We start from the raw sequence: 14,627 nt of genomic DNA on the forward strand, positions 1-14,627 counted from the left end.
TAATAAATAAACAAGTAAATCAATTGCATTTATTGAATAGATTATTTTAAAAATGTACAAAAACAAGAATACTGTATATTAAAAAAGTGGTGTAGTGTCCAAAGCTTTAAAGTCCATTCAGTAATCAGATGGCAGAGGGGAAGAAGCTGTTCCTGAATCGCTGAGTGTGTGCCTTCAGGCTTCTGTACCTCCTATCTGGATAAACTGGATTGGGAGAGAATTATGATGTGTTGGTTTGCTGATCCTGCCACTGGAAATGGAGGGTTATGTTCAAGCAGTATTGGTATCTCTCTGGTGTCTGTCTCTGAAGCATACAAGTTGTCTGTTAGACTATGTATTTTTGTATCAGGTTTAAGGTCTTTTAAAAACATTAATTGATGGTCTTTTTCCTGGGGTGGAGAGGAATGTCAAATATGTGAAAGCATACAGTGCTTATCAAAAGTATTCACCCCCTTGGAAGTTTTCATGTTTTATTGTTTTACAATATTGAATCACAGTGGATTTAATTTGGCTTTTGTGACACTGATCAATGGAAAATGACTCTTTCCTGTCAAAGTGAAAACTGATCTCTACAAAGTGATTTAAATTAATTACAGATATAATATACAAAATGATTGCATAAGTATTCACCCCCTTCAAGTCAGTATTTAGTAAATGCATCTTTGGCAACAATTACAGCCTTGAGTCTGTGTGGTAAGTCTCTATTGGCTTTGTGCATCAGGAAACTGTAATTTTTCGCCCATTCTTCTTTACAAAGCTGCTCAAGCTCTATCAGATTGCATGGAGATTGTGAGTGAGCGGCCCTTTTCAAGTCCAGCCACAAGTTCTCGATTAGGTTGAGGTCTGGACTCTGACTTGGCCAGTCCAGGACATTAACTTTGTTGTTTTAAGCCATTCCTGTGTAGCTTTGGCTTTATGCTTAGGGTCATTGTCTTGCTGAAAAATAAATCTTCTCCCAATTCGCAGTTCTCTTGTAGACTGCATCAGGTTTTCCTCCAGGATTTCCCTGTATTTTGCTACATTCATTTTACCCTCTACCTTCACAGGCCTTTCAGGGCCTGCTGCAGTGAAGCAACCCCACAGGAGGATGCAGCCACCACCATGCTTCACGGTAGGGAGAGTGTGTTTTTAATGATGGCGTTTAGTCTGATGGTCAAAAAGCTCAATTTTGGTTTCATTAGACCATAGAACCTTCCAGCTGTCATCAGAGTCTCCCATATTGTTTTTAGCAAACTCTAGCTGAGATTTCATGTGAATTTTTTCAACAGTGGCTTTCTCTTTCCCATTTTCCCATAAAGCTGTGACTGGTGAAGCACCCAGGTAACAATTTTTGTATGTGCAGTCTCTCCCATCTCAGCCACTGAAGATTGTAATTCCTACAGAGTTGTCATAGGTCTCTTGGTGGCCTCCCTCACTAGTCCCTTTCTTGCATGGTCACTCAGTTTTTGAAACCAATCTGCCATGTTCTTTCCACTTCTTGACAATTGACTTAACTGTACTCAAAGGATATTCAGTGGTTTAGAAATTTTCTTGTATTCATCTCCTGACTGGTGCTTTTCAATAACTATTCCGTGGAGTTGCTTGGAGTGTTCTTTTGTCTTCATCGTGGATTTTTTTGCCAGGATACTAACTCACCAGCAGTTGGAGCTTCCAGACATGGTCTGTTTTTACTACAATCAGTTGAAACACCTTGACTGAGCATGGATTTCCAAAACAGATCTTCATTGAACTAATTATGTGACTTCTAAAACCAATTGGCTGTACCAGTGGTGATTTGGTATATCATATTAAAGGGGGGCTAAATACTTGAGCAATCAATTATTTTCTGTTTTTTATTTATAATTGATATAGATCATTTTGGAGAGATCTGCTTCCCCTTTGACATGAAAGAGTCTTTTTCTGTTGATCAGTGTCAAAAACAAATTAAATCCACTCTTATTCAATGTTGTAAAACAATAAAACATGAAAACTTCCAAGGGGGTGAATACTTTTTATATGCACTGTACTCTCAGTGGGAATTCGGTGTGTTGTGGGTTCAGAGATGATGATCTGCCCACTTCTGTTGTAATGCCTGGTCATTTGAGTTACTGTTGTCTTCCTGTCAGCATGAACCAGCCTAGCCATTCTTCTCTGACATCTTTGTTTTTCCGCACCATTCTCTAAGCTCTAGAGCAGTGGTTCCCAACCTGGAGTCCACAGACCCCTTGCGTAATGGCATTGGTCCATGACATTAAAAAAAACATTGGAAATCTCTGCTCTAGTGGCTGCTGTGCGTGAAAATCCCAGGAGATCAGCAGTTTTAGAGATGCTCAAGCCATCTCATCTGGCACCAACAATCATTCTACAGTCAAAGTCACTGAGATCACATTTCCTCCCCATTCTGATATGTGGTCTAAACAACTGAACCTCTTGACCATGCCTGCATGCTTTTATGTGTTGAATTGCTGCCAGATGATTGGCTGATTAGATATTTGCATTAATGAGCAACTGTCCCTAAAAGTAGCCACTGGGTCTATTTTATATGACAAAACTCATTAGTATTCTGACTCTTCTGTTTTGATATAGACTGTTAGCTGCCATCAAATATTGCTGATAGTATGGGAGTTGTGTATTCATTAATTAAGATTTAGCTGAAGTCCCTATTTAGGCAGGCCCATTAATTGACCAAAAAACAAAGTTTTATTCCATTGCTAATGTTTGTGTGTTGTAGTTCGTGTGTTGTGTGTTGTACTGAAGTGATGAACTAACCTGCTTACCCACTGTTGGTATAGTTTTTCCAATGCTTGTTTCTTATTCATTTCACTAAAGATCAATTGTTATTTTGAGAAAACTTTTGTTATATAGAATGTTTGGCAGATGTTTTAAGTTGCATCCAGAACATGGGAGTTTATTGAAATCTTAGAAGGTAGTGAACAGCTAGTAATGATACTTGAGAGTTAATTTTTGTCTTATTTTTATTCTCTATTTCAATGGTTCTCTCTGTCTGAGCTTTTTGCATTTTTTTTATCAACTCTCTTAATAAGCACTCGTATTCCAAAAAGAACAACCTTAGCTTTCCCACATAAGCAAACTCTATTATTCCAGGACTAATTCTGCTAAGGTTCACTTGCATTCTCTTCTAAACTTTCATATCCTAAAGGGAGTGTAGCACTCAGAACTCAAACATTTATCTGGTTGTGACTGAACCAGTTTTTCATACATGTTGATTGAAGCAGGACGAGAGCAAGAAAGTGAGTGTATACAACCCAAGATTCCAAGTACTATGAATCACAAGCAGATAATATTACAGCTTGGTATAGTTGTAGATGCTAATTTTGTTTGTTTTTATTTTACATTGTGATTATCAAAAGTGATTGCAGGTCTTGGTTTAAACACCTGTTGGGCTGGAAAATGGCAGAAGTGGTGGGGTGATGGTCGTCGTACGGAATGGCTATCAGCCTTGGTGGCATTTGTGTTGTGGGACAGTGGGTGCAAGCTATGGTTATCAACTTTTGCAAGCTTCATTACAATAATATTGTGATAAGAGATCTGGTATGGAGAACTAAAGTGAGCTTTCGATGAAGACCTTTAATGAACATGTAATTTGTTGAACACATTCAAAATCAATTTAATCGCAAACAAATCTGCAGGTGCTGGGAATCTAAGCAACATGCAGAATGCTGGAGGAACTCAGCAGGCCAGGCAGCTTCTATGGAAAAGAGTATAGTCGACATTTCAGGCTGAGACCCATTATCAGGACTGGTGAAAGAAATGAGTCAGAGTTAGAAGGTGGGGGGAGGGGAGGAAGAAACACAAGGTGGTAGGTGAAATCGAGCTCTTTACTTCACTACTCCCCCTCTCCAGGTTTCACCTGTCACCTTGTGTTTCTTTTTCCCCTACCCCCACCTTCCAACTGTGATTCCTCATCTTTTTTGCTCCAGTCCTGATGAAGGTCTCTGCCTGAAATGTTGACTGTACTCTTTTCCATAGATGTTGTCTGGTCTGCTGAATTTCTCCAGCATTTTGCATGTGTTGCAAAATCAATTTAAGTAGTTTTGAAGTGGAATCATTGTAGTGATATAGGGAATATATTTTTGCATGAAATTGTAACTCAACTTGATCTTGACATAATTGCAGTACGTCTTGATCCAGGTTATGGAGGAATACTTTTTTTTCAACTTAACTATTGGTTCTACTCCACTTCTATCTTTCATCCCATGTTCTGCCTGTCTGTAAGGCAGGTAGTACCCACTCAAACAACCAACTTTCCCAGTGTTTTTTTCACAACTTCCACAAAAAAAAATTGACAAAATTTTTGTCAAGCTGAAGATAGTTCAGAGAATTCGAGCAACCAGGATGAGGGTCATCTGGACTTTGTGTGCGCCCAGTCAGGCACATGAAAATGGCTGGTGAGTTTGTACTTTAATTTGTGAACATTTCCACAATAATTCCACACACAGTTGTGCCAACAGACTAGTTTCATCTCCCACTGGCTGTATTAGAGAAAACCAATAAGTTTTTAGCTTCCATGACAAAACCAAACCTAAACTGACTTGGAGCCATAAAAAGATACAGCATGAAAACCAATGCTTTGACCCACCAAATCTGCACTGACCATCTAATTTAGTCCTATTGTAACCCAATTTATCCTCCCGCATCAACACAACCAGATTCCACTACTCATTTAGACACTGGGGGAATTTTTTTTCAGTTTAAAGATTAATAGAATATCTGGGAGGTTTCATTGTTCCTTAGATACTCCTGCGATAGTTTCAGGTGTTCGTGTGGTCTGTTACCACTGTTAAATTGGGCTTAAGCTTTATCATTATCAGAAAATCACCGTTCTATCTGGAGGTTCATGCAAAAATCATTGTTATTTTTAATTGCAATTAATGAGTAACCATGTATTGATTTTTAGAAAGAAAAGAGTTGATTTTAGTTTTGATGCCTCCAAAGTGTGATTTCTAATCCACACTGAATGCTAATACACAATTAGAATTGAATATCTGCAAACAGTCATTTTTCAAGTCCATGAGTGAGTGTCTGGTCCCCATTAGTCATATAGTAACAATATACAAAATATTTTTTAGACTAGGAGAGAAGATTAATTTTTTCCTTTTTCCCCATCTCCCTTTTTAAATTCAGGTGACAATGGAAACATTGTTTTCCATTATAATTTGGAAATTACTGCTAGACATTGCACCAGAACAAACTAAAACTTAAATTGTATTCTACCCAATTTTCTACCCAAGCAATAGCTCTTTATGACTTGCTCTTGAACTTCCCACAGATGCCGTCACATGTTGGGGATAATAAACCTGATTCTGAGCTGGGTTATTCTGTGCCCTGACCTTGATATTTAAGACTATTCCATGATGAAGGTGTTAAGTTCTCTGCCTTGTGCTTTTCTTGCCATCTGTATGAATGTCTTATGGGAAAGCAGTGATTGGGATCAGCCTGACTTAGCTGGTTTAATTTATATACATCCTTCATATACAAGAAGAGTAAAAATCTTTACATCATGTCTCCATTCAAATGTGCAATTAAAGTAATTTATAAAAAAAAATATTGTGTACAACAGGGTAGTCAATATAACATAGAAATACAGTTGCATCAGCATGAATTAAGCAGTTTGGTGGCCTGGTGGAAGAAGCTGTCCCGGAGCCTGTTGGTCCTGGCTTTTATGCTGTGGTGCCATTTCCCAGATGGTAGCAGCTGGAATAGATTGTGGTCGGGGTGACTTGGGTCCCCAATGATCCTTCGGGCCCTTTTTTCACACCTGTATTTGTAAATGTTCGGAATCATGGGAAGTTCATAACTGCACATGCGCTGGGCTGTCTGCACCACTCTCTGCAGAATCCTACGATTAAGGGAGGTACAGTTCCCATACTAGGCAGAGATGCAGCCAGTCAGGATGCTCTTGCCTGTCTTTGGGATGTGGTGGCAAATTGTTGAAAGCGACTGCCATCCTGGGAATATTGCAAGACTTCATGTAGTGGTTATTGCTGTATCAAATGATGCTTTTCTCAAGAAGCTGAGAGGGCTAGCTTTGTTTTTCTTCTCTTTTGCAATTTGCTTTAAAAAAAATGCAAATTTTAGGAAAAAAATTTGGAGCAATATTTTTGTTGGAGTTGCTGCAATCAGGATGAGGGCCATCTAGACTTTGGGTGTACCCATCCATGCACATGAAAATGGCTAGTGTCTGAAAGTTGGTGAGTTTTTCTTAGTTCCTCTACCAAGAATTATTAATGGCGTGCTGAATAGTTCTTTAAAGAAATCAGGCACACCTCCCAAATTTGTCTTTTCATCTCTAAGTCTTTTGTTTGGGATCATGGGGATCATCCACAATTTAGATAGATTAGATTAGATTCAATTTTATTGTTACTATGCCAAGTACAGATACAAAGCCAATGAAATGCATTTAGCATCTGACCAGAAATGCAAAGAATATTTATAAAATAACTACGAATAAAAAAAGTGCTACAGCACACAAATGTAGAAGTACTGAGACAGTACAATATGGGTGCAATACTGCTTAGCGCTGTGATGAGAGGTTCAGCAGTGTCACAGCCTCAGGGAAGAAGCTCTTCCTGTGCCTGCTGGTGCAGGAGCGGAGGCTCCTGTAGCGCCTACCGGATGGGAGGAGAGTAAAAAGTCCATGGTTAGGGTGAGATGCATCCCTGATGATGCTTTTCGCCCTGCCCAGGCAGTGATATATTATCCTCTGCTTTTGAAAAATGATTAAATTAATTGGTGGGAGAAGGAAGTGATTTTAATTTTTCTTCCCCCTTGTCATCCCCCAATGCTCATCAAAAGGTAAATTCATGAAAACTTTGTTTTGGGTTGGGTATTTCCATATCCATAGGAATGGGAGATTTCTTATACACATATTGAAGGGTTTTGTGAACAATTCTTCATGTATGAAATTTGACACTTGACTGATTATATTAAATGTGGCAAAAGTCTTATTTTGGAGATCTTCTAAACTGCAAATGTCTTATACCTGAAATATTTTCCAGAAGAGGGATCGAGGCAAGTCTTATCCAGAGTTGGCATGTAATGAAACATGGACAAATGTCAGTTTTGGTAGGCTATTTGTGTTTTATTTTTTGAGTTAACTCGTCTTGTACCCAGACTCCTTTTGCAATCTGAGGACATCATTCAGACTGATAGTGCAGAATGACAAGCTATGCACTTCTCAGTGGTACAGTTTCACTGAGATATAAATTGCTTGCTATATTCTGTGCACTGTAGCAGTAGAATCAGATGCAGGTTTGTTATCACCACATGTGTCATGAAATTTGTTAACTTAGCAGCAGCAGTTCAATGCAATAATATAGAAGAAAATTAAGTCAATTAATTACAGTATATGTATATTGAATAGATTAAAAATCATGCAAAAACAGAAATAATATTAAAAAAGTGAGGTGGTGTTCAAGGGTTCAATATCCATCTCGGAATCGGATGGCAAATGGGAAGAAGCTGTTCCTGAATTGCTGAGTGTGTGCCTTCAGACTTCTGTACCCCCTACCTGATAGCTTTGTGCTTGTTCGACTTTGTGTTTTGAAATTAAGAGAATTGCGAACTGTATTCTTCAATATATTTTTGTTATTAAAATGAAAGATCCTAAGGGCTTTTTAATTTTGTCACCTGATGATTAGTGCTAAAATGATCCAGATCTGTTACAGAAGAAAAAGGATTTCATGATGTATATTGTATACATTTCTCTGACATTAAATGTACCTATTGAAACCTATTGAGTAATAATTAATGCAAGTTAAACAATTATAGAAAAATGAAATACATGAAGCTGAAAATATGAAATTAAAGCAATACTGTAAGGCACTTTGAGGTATCATGTGCAGAGAGAAAAAAATAGTTAATATTGATATTCTATGTTACTGAAATGTTAATTGTACTTGGCCTTCCTGAGCAGTTGACTTATTAGGTGCAGTATTTATTAGGTGAAGCTCTAATCTGCCCTGACTGCATACTTTAGTCTCAGTTTCTGCCCATGTGTGTAGTTTTTTCCTGTTTTCCACATATTACATCCCTTGTGAGGCTACCAGTTTCTGCCTTTCTGCCAATTAAATCAAAGTTGTATCCTCACTGCTCAGAATCTACTTTCCTTCAGTCTGGGCTGGATTTAGATCCTGGGGTGAAAATTTAGTTTAAACCACTACATTGCACATCTCCTTTGCAGATTTAAATTTTCAGATTTAAAACTCCTGAAGTTTTTGACTTTGATTTTAATTTGAATTTAAGAAAACTGCCAAAATCATAACTTAGTTGAACTTCCAATAACTTAGCCAGATCAGAGAGAGCAAAATATGTTATTTTCCAAAACTGTGTAGTGCTTTCACAAGTTACATATTTTGGTCTCCATAATGGAATGTAGTTTATTATTTTGAGCTTTCACAGCCATCAAAGGATCTGTAATAGTGTAGTTCATTATCCTGCTCACAATCCCATCACTTTGCCAAGGTTCACTGATTCGAATCCTTAAATTTTATAAATATCACTGCAGCAAGATTCTGTAGGTTTTTATTTGAGCTTTGTTGTTGCACACACTTGGTTCCTTTGAACTATATGATTTCTGTTCCCTGTTCTCATTGCTACACCTGTGGTATGTGAGTTGCTGCCCCGCTCCAAAACACTGCTTCAATGAAACCCCTTTACTGTATCTGTCTTTATATCTTTATCCCATCTTGAGAAGCCTCCCTTGATCTATTTACCATCACTTTGGAGTGAATACTGTTTGTCCAAGCATCTATTTATAATGTGCGTGTTTGTCTCTTTAAACCTCTTAAGCCCCCTCCCCTGTTCTGAACATATCAGCTGCTTAGCTCCGGCTCAAGATCTAGAAATCCACTTTTCATGTTTGTTTTGTTAATCTACTTAATTTGCCTTTCAGATTAAGTAGTTTTGCTGCTGGAGAAGATATTTGCTGCCAATAAGTAAAATTATTACCATCTTCAGCTGTCTGAACAAAATTAAATGTGACTACTCTATAACACTCCTTATGATGTAACCATCATATTTGTCCTGTGGTGTCTTAAATATACATTCACAGACTCCTCTTTACAGGCTGAGAGTTGCTGCCACACAGACAACTTAGTTGTATTTCACTAAAAGTCTGTAGACTGCTTTGTCAAAGGGGAGAACATAACATTAGACATCATTTTGAGGAGGTATTTCATACATCTGTTCCCCATCTTGCTTTTCTCCTTCCTGTCTTGGAGGTGCCCTTTTCCTGTTGTCAGCCACAAAACTATGGTGTACCATGTGGGAGTTGAAGCAATGATTTTGAGTTTGCTATGAGACATTATAAAGAAAGCGAATCAAGGCTGAGCTTAAGTTACCTGTTTAATTTCCAGCTAGAATGCTAAGTAGGAACCGTGGCTTTCTGTTCTTCATTGGGTGTAGTCGTTATAGGTATAGTTGTTAGGGGAAACTATAGCTTCCTGATCTGCGTGTTTCAGGTCACATCAAGTTCTGTTTACTTGTCAGTGCCTTAAGGGAGTCCTGAAAAACTTGTTGAGACAATTTACTGACAAGAATTCTGTTAAATTCTGAAGGGTGGCAATTTTTCTATGAAATTGAATGTTGTCAGCCTTGTTTGTGCTCTGCAATCCAGTAATCAGTATTCTTTGTGCTGGCATCTTTACATCTGTGGTAATGATTTCCAGGCTTCTAGTTTACAGGTTTTATCAAGGTCTGAGGCTACGTCCACACTACGCTGGATAATTTTGAAAATGCTGGCTTCGAGTAAAAACGACAGGCGTCCACACTAAGCGTTTTTCAAAATATCTCCGTCCACATTAGACGGATATTTGGACGAATCTCCTCCTACTGGGCATGTGCAGGACACACAGAAAACAAGCGAAGAGGAAACGATATACGATATACTTGGTCCGTGTTTGTCCAGTTACAGAGTAGAAAAAGGAATTGCTCTTGGATCTCGCGCAGGAGGACTTAAAACTTTAAAAAAAACAAATACTGGAGTGTATGGAGGCAACCGACAGGGAGTTCACGGACAGTATGACCCAGCTGACGACGAACATTGAAAAACAGACTAACTCTGTTGCATTAATAAAGCACCTTGTTAAATGTATAAAACATCTGCATCAGCGTTATCTTGTATTTCCATCCAATGTTACATTAGGCTGTTACACATCTATTGTCAGAGAAGTACTTGCATAAATAGGTAAACCACCTTCATACAAGCAAGGACAGAAAACAGGGCAAAGTGAGTATACTTATTTATTCAGTAAGCTATGGGTCAAAGTATTTGGTGAGTACATTTCTAACCCTCCTAGCTTCAGTCTCGTCTGTCTGTTCTGAAATTGTTAGGTGGTGGCGTTCAAGAAAACAACGAACACCTATTCCGGCACGTCATGGCAGCGTTTTTAAATAGTCAAAAAAGCTCACTTTACAATTTAACTCTCACGCCATTCACACCGACTGCGCGTTATATCAGCTTGCGCAGTACCAAGCAGAAGCAGAAAAAAGCATTGTTGTTATGTTGTCATGACAACATTTTAAAATCTCTCCATTTACCCCGTATATACTACGCCGGATATTAAGCGTTTTCAGATTTATTCACTCTGGAGAGTGTTTTCGAAAATCTCTGTTTTCGGGAGCTGAAAACGCCGGCTCAGTGTGGATGGGAGGGCAAAACGAAGAGAAAAAACTTTGTTTTCAAAATTATCCGGCATAGTGTGGACGTACCCTGAGAGGTAGCTGCCCTAATTCTTTCTCCCTTCAAGGCAACTAATTTGTAGTTTATGCCACAGGACATGGGTATTGCCTCCGAGGACAACAGCTTGTGGTATTTAACACCACTGTTACATTGTCATTGTAATAAAGAAAGTTTTGGTATCATGTAATTTTGCTTTGTGAAGAATACCCACAACTAAAGATTCTAGTGTTCCAAGCTTTGTTTTGATGTTTTGAACTGTTGGATGAATATCTAATGGCTACATCTTAGTTACTGGTCACTTTTGAAAGGTATGTTTAAATAGTTGAAATTACATTGAAGCATGCTGGTATAAGTGCACTTCAAAATTTCTAACTTTTTATCACCAGTGTCAGCTTGACTAAGCCGATGGTTATTTTCACCTGTTACTTTTTTCAGGAATTCAACAATAATGTGTACTTAAATTTAGCCTTTAATGCATGGCCTCAGGCATCTTACAGGAGTGTTATAAAATGATTTAACACTGAGAGAAAAATTTACCAGGCTAAGGTTAGGGACCATTTGAGAGGACGAAAAGAGTTTGGAAGAGAATTTGCACATAGAATGTGAAGGTAAAGCAGCCAGTAGTGAACACTTAACCATTATTGCAACCCTAGATTTGCTTTAGAGCAGTTCATGCCTAGCAGTTGTGTGATATGAAAATACAATGTGGGAATTTTATTATTGAGAACGTCATGGAACAGAGTGATAGATAAATGTGGATTGATGGAATTTTGAACATGAATAGGCTGAAATTTGAATGAATTTAAAATTGGACAGTGGAATTGGAGGCTTGTAGATTTCTCTGAATAGTAAAACTTCAGGGTAGTGGTCTCTGAGGGTTTCAGCCACAATGTCTTTGGGGTGGAAATGGGCTGTGTCATTGATCCAGTAAGATGGTGGCACGCTTGGTTGCAGCAGCTTCTCCGGGTCCAAACAAAGGTGTAATTATTTGACCTTTACATTTTTTTGTGCTATCACAATTAACTGCGGGATATTGAGAACATATTGTGCTGCAGGTCTGCCCCACTGGCAAGTAGCTTGATGGCAGTGGAGCTGGACTCATTGTGCACTGTCTTGCCGGTGGCTGCAGCCACTGAAAGAGGAAGATGTCAGCGGTGATGTGTGGTCCAACAAACGGTGCAAATGATTGTCTTGGAGGTGTTTCTTGTGATCACAAGACCCTGGTGGACATTGGTAATGTAGAATACAGAAAGTCCAGTTCGTTGGTGAGATCAACAGCTGCATGGTCTGGGTTGTGTACAGACCAGGCCCTTGTGCTGTGGGCTCTGCTGCTCAGGGAAGGTGATGCTGGGGCTGGTGTGAGAGAGAGCTGGAGTCTGTGTTGGGTTGGGGGCTGGCCTGCCCTCCAGTGTTCTCTTGGTGGAAGACTTGTTAGATTGCATTTGTCTGCAGCTGCATTGGTACGCGATGTCTGCTGCACCATCAGTCTACAGGCCATGAGTTAGGGACTTGGGTTATATATATTTTTTGTGACGGTTCTCCTGCAGTTGTAACTATATGTGGTTTGTGTGACTGCTGGTACTGTGTGTTGCACCTTGGCCCTGGAGGAACACGACACCCTATCCTCGTTATCTGCGAGGGATACGTTCCTTGCAGTTGACGCATAATGTGAATAATTATTTAAATGGAGAAAATGGGGATGCGTTCCAGAGGGCTTCCTAAATATGTTTTATCTGTAATTTATTCACATTTTCATACCAATACGACACAAAAGCAGTACCACAAGGCAACATTTGTATTATATTTAGTCAATTTCAGGTAATATTCAATGTAATAAATCATAAAAAGTTAACATACTGGGGTGTACAGTACTCACCAACAGTGGCAGGTGTGTTCACTCTGGGAGATGAGTGGTTGTTGTGGTGTCGGGCAGCTTTACATGGATCAAGTGGATGGTTGTGGTTGTCAGGATCATATCAAGCACAGCAAGGGGTGCAGAAAGACTCAGAACTCTCACAACTGCCGGCAGCAGGAGATGACACCGGTTTGAAGAAAATGGTGAGGGTTGTTTGCTTGGCAACATTTTGTTTTTCAGCATAAATTTGCTTGTAGGGAAGAAGGGTTGACGGCAGGGAACGACTGAAATGCTGACTCCATTCTAAACTTGGGTCCACATCCATCGCCATTTGTGCCAAGTGTTCCGACTTCCACCATTCCCTCACCATTGGTAAACTGGCCGTAAAAAAAAATACACCTTGAATGTGGATCACACCTTGGTCAAGTGGTTGAATCAGTGATGTTGTGTTAAGCGGCAGGAAACGCACTGTAATGATAGGATAAATGCTGTCCAGATGTTTAGGATGGGCTGGCGCATTGTCAAGCAATAAAAGAACTTTAAAGACAAGATTCTGTTCCCGGCAGTAGTGTCCTAGAGCTGTGTTACTTTCAGCTGATGCCGCGCTGTTTATAATTTCCAACTTTTTTTTTCAAGTATTAAAGTGGTTCTCTGCCACTTGGCTGATGGCCCAGGACATGACATCGGACGTTTAGGAGGCATAGTTAAATATTTCAAGCACAAAATCACTGCACCGTAGGTAAAACCAACAAAAGTTTAAGAGCGCAAGATCGCACATCCACAGCTTGCCAAAACCAATGTGAGACTGGTGGGAGTGAGACTGTGAGGCATGCGCACTGGACTTGTATTGGCGGGAAAGCAGTGCTCCTTGCATAACTGAGTTTTGGATGCGTATAAGGAGACTTTGGTAGAAATAGGTTCCTTGCATAATTGTGAATCCGCATTGTCTGAAGACGCATATAGCAAGGATAGGGTGTATTTTGTTTGGCTGTATTCATGTGTACGGTTGAATGACAATTAAACTTGAACTTGCATAGATGAGATATGAAGATTGTCTTTGGGTCAGGTTCTTGGTCTTGAAATGGTGGCTGTGTAATGGAGCAAACTCTGGTGGTGATGAGCGCTGCAATGTCTAAAGTAATATCTTTAGTTTTTTTTAAGCTGAAATGATCTAATTGTCCGGATATACATATTAATAGCCACTTCGAGAGTATGAAGTTCTCTGTACAGCATTCTTACTTCAAGTAATGAAACTGAAAATAGAAGTTCAAGTTACTGCTATTTGTGGAAATGCAGTACACAATGTTTCTGGCACACTTGTTCACAAACGTCATTACATTTCAGTGGTTTGATGTGATAAAATGACTTTATCAATATAAATTTCTCTTTCTTGCACGACCAAATGAACTTACTAAATGAATGTACTAGATGGACAGTACATGTACCTATGTCAGGATACTGTCGTCGACTATAGCTCAGCATTTAACACCATCATTCCCACAATCCTGATTGATAAGATACAGAACCTGGGCCTCTGTACCTCCTTCTGCAATTGGATAGTCGACTTCCTAACTGGAAGACCACAATCTGTGCGGATTGGTGATAATATCTCCTCCTCGCTGATGATCAACACTGGTGCATCTCAGGGGTAGAGCCCACTGCTCTACTCTCTCTATACCCATGACTGTGTGGCTAGGCATAGCTCAAATATTATCTATAAATTTGCTGATGATACAACCATTGTTGGTAGAGTCTCAGATGGAGACAAGAAGCCGTACAGGAGCGAGATACACCAACTAGTGGAATGGCGTTGCAGCAACAAACTTGCACTCAATATCAGTAAGACAAAAGAGCTGATTGTTGACTTCAGGAAGGGTAAGATGAAGGAACACATACCAATCCTCATAGGGGGATCAGAAGTGGAGAGAGTGAGCAGTTTCAAATTCCTGGGTCTCAAGATCTCTGAGGACTTAACCCGGTCCCAGCATATCGATGCAGCTATAAAGAAGGCAAGACCGTGACTATACTTCATTAGGAGTTTGAAGAGATTTGGTAGATCAACAAAACCACTCAAAAACTTCTCTTGGTGTA

At 39.4% G+C, this 14,627-nt stretch overlaps 1 protein-coding gene across 1 annotated transcript in view; it reads left to right on the forward strand.

Annotated features, from left to right (window-relative positions):
• Window positions 1–14,627, forward strand: part of foxj3 (forkhead box J3) — a 170,736-nt gene that overhangs the window by 17,108 nt on the left and 139,001 nt on the right. The window lies entirely within an intron of this gene.

The sequence above is a fragment of the Mobula hypostoma genome, chromosome 25 (genome assembly GCF_963921235.1).
Source record: "Mobula hypostoma chromosome 25, sMobHyp1.1, whole genome shotgun sequence".
Classification (NCBI taxonomy): Eukaryota; Metazoa; Chordata; class Chondrichthyes; order Myliobatiformes; family Myliobatidae; genus Mobula; species Mobula hypostoma.